A 5,299-nucleotide genomic window follows, 5' to 3' on the forward strand; every position below is an offset into this window, starting at 1 on the left:
CTCTTTCGCGAATTTGTGTTGTAGCCATTCACTTTGCGATCTGTCGGGCATGTCATTTCACTGCCCCTTTAAACGTGCTGCTGGCTTACACAAACTGCAACACCTATAAACGAGCGAGTCTTAGGCTGCCTACGTTACAAAATGTATGTATCGTATGCCAAATAGATAAATGTTATCGTGAAGAGCATTGCTTCGATTGCGTGAACTCGCGTACGGGATATAGGCAATAGGTCTTACACCAGCCATCTGCTTATACGCGTAGTTTAGCGCAGTACCAACATAGCAGGTCGCTACTTGGTATAGTATACGAGCATGTTCTTCTACTTCCATGCAGTCCAGCCTGCTGGTTATCGGAGCTGCATTACGTTTTGCGAAAGAACGAAACTGAACTAAAACAAGAGTGGTTGGTTTGTCGTCCCTTCAGATGATGCACCCCGAAAGTCGCTGGAGAGGCGTGTTAGCTTAGCTCAATTGGTAGAGCCCTGGACCAGCAATCCAGAAGATGTGGGTTCGATCCCTACAGCTGGCTAACCTTTTCAGTGACTTTCATCTTTCATCGTTGATTTCTTAGGCAATTTGAGGCTTTGTTTGTTTCAATCCCTTCTATGTTGTTCCAGCCTCAGAACATCAGTTTATCTCTTTTCAACAGGTGCCGCTTGCGTCGATTTCCGTCGTATGAATGTGTGTATGAGTGAGCAAAAATGTAAGAGTGAAAGGAGGGTGAGTGAGAGTGAGTGGTTGGTTTGTCGTCCCTTCAGATGACGCACCCCGAAAGTCGCTGGAGAGGCGTGTTAGCTTAGCTTAGCTTAGGTCACTCGGCTGGAGTTATGCTTTTCGTACGAAAGCGTCTTTCCTATACTTGTGTGTACCATGCGGTAGACAGTGAGGGTAGGGCAGCTATGCTTGATGCCCTCATTGAAGGAGAGCTTTGGAGGATTTTAGTTGTTTATGCGCCTAACGACGTAAATCAGCGGTGTGCGTTCTTTGAATCATCGGAGCAATACTTCAACGCAAATTGTAACATGGTTTTCTTAGGGGATTTTAATTGTGTTCTGTCAGCGAATGACCGCAGCACGCCCCGGGGGATAGAAGACCCTAGTGCTGAGTGCCTTAAACGCATAGTAGAGGCATACGGTTTTAGGGACGCTGCTGAGCTCAGTACGCAGGCAACCATCAAGTACACACACTTTCAGGGCAGCTCACATGCAAGGTTGGATCGGATATATTTTTCCCGAGGCCAAAATCAGCGCAAAGATGTGTCTCGGTATGAAGTTCATCCGGTGTACTTTACTGATCACTGCCTCGTGATCGTCACCGTCGGAAATCGAGCTCGCGGCGTGGGCGATTCAAGGTCTTGGAAGTTGTGGAAAATGAATGCAATGCTCCTTGATGACGTGCCGTTTGTGGAATATGTTGTGGATAGGCTGGCCAACATCAGCTCTGACACGAGATGTGGGGCGGCGCAATGGGAGTACTTTAAGCAGGAGGTCAGATCATTTGCAATTGAGCGAAGTAACGTATTGTCCTATCAACGCATGTATGAAGAGAACAAGTTGAAAGAGGCGTACCAAGCTCTACTGCAGTTGGAAGCAGGAAACCCTGGATCGTATTTAGAGGAGATAAGCGACATTAAGCTTCGTCTAGAACTCCTCGACCATAACAGGTACGAAGGCGCAAGAGTTAGGTCCAGATCCAAACGATTCCTTGCTGGTGAAGTTCCCACGAAAAGCAGCATCGCAGAGGAGCGTAAGCACACGGGTGGTCGGCTCATCACGTGCTTGGAAAGTGAGGGGAAAGTGGTGACTGACCTCGAGGACATAAAGACCCATTTTGTGCAATATTACACAAGTTTGTTTGGGACGGCAGCTATCACTGCCAACCAGGGTTGTATCCAGGCTTTCCTCTCTGAAATGCCTAAGCTCGGGGAACCGGATAAAGAAGTGTTAGCGTCGCCGCTCACAGAACAAGAAATCAGCGACGCAATTGCATCACTGAACTTAAATCGTTCCCCTGGACCGGACGGTCTATGTGCCGAGTTCTACAAGAAGTTTTCCGCTTATCTCGTGCCTATTTTGCTGGATGTATACGCCGAGGCTGAAGAAAACGGGATTTTTTCCGGCAGTTTCCGGCGATCGCACACCGTGCTGGTTCTTAAAAAAGTTGCAGAAGGTTCGACGGCAAAGGTTACTGATTACAGGCCAATTACCCTATGCAATGTCGATTACAAAATATACGCCAAAGTTATGGCTGCTCGACTACAACTTGTGTTACCTCAATTGATAGGTGATCACCAAACGTGCGGAATAAGGGGTAGGACTATACTGACGAATATCCATGTGGTGCGTACCATTCTGGATTGGTGTCGGTACGAGGGGGACCATGTGGCCGTGTTGCAGCTGGACCTTTCTAAGGCTTTTGACCGCGTATGTCACACATATTTGTTTGCGTTGCTGGAATACGTCAACGTGGGAGCTCGCTTTGTCGGCCGCATCAAGCTTTGTTACGAGCAAGTTGCCACGAGCCTCATCATTAACAACACTCTTGCCGCACCGATAATGCTGCGATCCTCGGTTCGACAGGGCTGTCCCCTGTCACCACTGCTCTTTGACTTGTACCTGGAGCCGCTGTGTCGGCGAGTCATCCGTCTGAATGATATCCAGGGATTCGAACTGGCCGGTACTGTGATCAAGGTGGCCGCATATGCTGATGATCTTGCATTCCTTGTCAAGGACAAACCTAGCGTAGTGAATGTCATGGAACAAGTTGATTTGTTTGGCCAAGCGTCTGGAGCGCGTGTGAACAAAGAGAAGTCCTTAGGCGTTTGGTGCGGCCACTGGGCGACAACACCTGGAGCTTTTTGCGGAATTCCGTGGCAGGAACAAAACCCTCGTTATCTTGGTGTCCCGTTGCAAGAAACCAGGAACCCGAGTAGAATGTGGTCCCAGAGGCTCGACAACATAAGGAAACACGCTTTCATCTGGAGGAAGAAAGACCTTTCAATTTTTCAGCGAGCGGCAATATGCAACGTGTTTCTAGCTGCTAAACTGGTTTACCTTTTGCAAGTCTTGCAATGCCCGCGCAAAGTAGTGCACGCCTGTCACAGGATTTTTGCCACCACAATCTGGTGCTCTACATTTGAGAGGATGCGTCGCGACTATCTTTTTCGAAAACTTCGCGATGGAGGCCTCGGCCTACAGCACCTCTTTGTCAAACAACTGGTCATGAGACTCTGGTTCATTCGTGAGGAGCTGCATCCAGTTCTCGAGGGAGTAAAACGCATCCTTACATATAATTACATCCCGGAGTTACACGTCACGTTCACAGAGGGAACGATGCGGTTAACAGGCTTTTTCAAGGAGGTCGTTGAGTGCATGCAGTTTTTGAAAGCCAGGTTTACCCTTGAATACCTCTTGTCTGTCAACAAGAAAACGCTGGCGGCCCACTTGATCGATACATTGTTCCCTGTGCCTGTCTATCGAGATATTCCACCCACTTGGCCAGGCAAGGATGTTTTGGTTCGAGTCCAAAGGATGCCAATCAAACCAAACATGAAGACATTCTTTTACAAACTTCATACGTCAACACTACCTGTCAAGGCATGGCTCGCGCAGAAGGGCATATACGTGCCCTGGTCGGCAGACTGCAGGTTCTGCAAAGTTCCTGAAACGCATGATCACCTTTTCTTAGACTGCACAGAAGCCCAGTTCTTCTGGGACGATCTCCAGTATAAAGTTTTCAAAACTCGACTTCGGCTTAACCCACACACCATACGGTTTCTCCCATTACACCCGAGGGAAACAGTCAGGTACGATATTGTCATGCTTATAGCCTTGTACTGTCTGTGGAAACTTCGTATGGCTGACAGGAACGAAGAACCGTTAATGCCTCCTATGAAATACTTTAAGATAGAAATATCCCAACTTAAGCTGTGCCTTATGCGATGTTTAGAGCTGCCTGATTGGTTAGAAACATTGTCTGATGCCCTTACGCACTTGTAAAATCGTATGTACAAATTCAAAAGGTCTTCAGTTTCCTCTTTAGACGTTTTGTAATAGCCCACGGCGTTGCGACCGTGTGACGTACCTGTAGTTGTGTGCACTTGTGTGTTTTGTTAATAAAAGGTGGAAAAAAAAAAGTTAGCTTAGCTCAATTGGTAGAGCCATGGACCGGCAATCCAGAAGATGTGGGTTCGATCCCTACAGCTGGCTAACCTTTTCAGTGACTTTCATCTTTCATCGCTGAACTAAAACAGCGTGGATTGTAGTGTCTTCGTTGCACTATCATACGCGGGAAGAACTCCAATTGCACTTACTTGAGAAATATGAAGTCAAAATCTTCAGTTTATTTTTATCTTCAAATCAAATTAAATCAAACCTTAAGACTACAGAAAACAGAGTACGAAGATGTCCATGGCAACGACAGTGAGTTTGCGTGGGGATTTTGCCCAGATTTTCATTTAAATCGACCATAGCAATTTCATTCCACAGTGATGTGACGTGATGTGATGTGATAAAGAAGAAAAAAAATGGGGATGTAAACAAACCTTTTGTACTCATACGTGAAGAAGATACATTCTGTAAAAGGTGAAAGACTCGTACTTATTACCACGGTAGAGCATCGCCCCTGGCGATGAAACTCCCCACTGATCATCATTCAAATAAAGTTGTTGTACGTTCTGTAAATGGAGTGGAGAGATAGTGTGTACTCACAACTTGATGAGCTAGAAGAACAGTAGAGAAGACAGTTGAACCGATGGAACCATAAACAGCTGAACCGATGCAGAGCCGCACTGTAACCTGAAAAACACCCTTATGGGTGTAAATGGCTTGTCCTATAACTGACACCTCTTTTTACACCATATGGTCTGGAACACCGTTTGTAGAGGGTGTATTCTGTGTAAAACACCCTTTGAAAGGGTGCTTTTCCTTGAAGCTGCCGCCTTTTGCACCCTTTATACACGCTTGAGGTGGGTGATAAACAATTGTACACCCTCCTAAAAGGGTGTGTAAATGGTGCAACAGAAGGCATTTTCAAGGAAAAGCACCCTTTCAAAGGGTGTTTTACACAGAATATGCCCTCTAAAAACGGTGTTCCAGACCATATGGTGTAAAATGAGGTGTCAGTTATAGGACAAGCCATTTACACCCATAAGGGTGTTTTTCAGTTTACAGTGCGTGTATAAGAAACGGGGGTCTGGTCATCAATAGGACTTGCCTATACCTGGAGCTTTCAGGTGTCTGGCCTATCACCGGTCGAAATTCTGTTACGTATCATTGCAGGCTATCCATAGTTATATTTC

General features: G+C 46.4%; 1 non-coding gene across 1 annotated transcript; it reads left to right on the forward strand.

Moving 5' to 3' along the window:
* The first annotated feature begins 456 nt into the window (after nt 1-456).
* Trnaa-agc (transfer RNA alanine (anticodon AGC)) lies at nt 457-529 on the forward strand. Its single transcript has one exon. It is a non-coding gene; the product is annotated as a tRNA-Ala (tRNA).
* Nucleotides 530-5,299: the final 4,770 nt, after the last annotated feature.

This window comes from Ornithodoros turicata, chromosome 2 (assembly GCF_037126465.1).
Source record: "Ornithodoros turicata isolate Travis chromosome 2, ASM3712646v1, whole genome shotgun sequence".
Taxonomy (NCBI): domain Eukaryota; kingdom Metazoa; phylum Arthropoda; class Arachnida; order Ixodida; family Argasidae; genus Ornithodoros; species Ornithodoros turicata.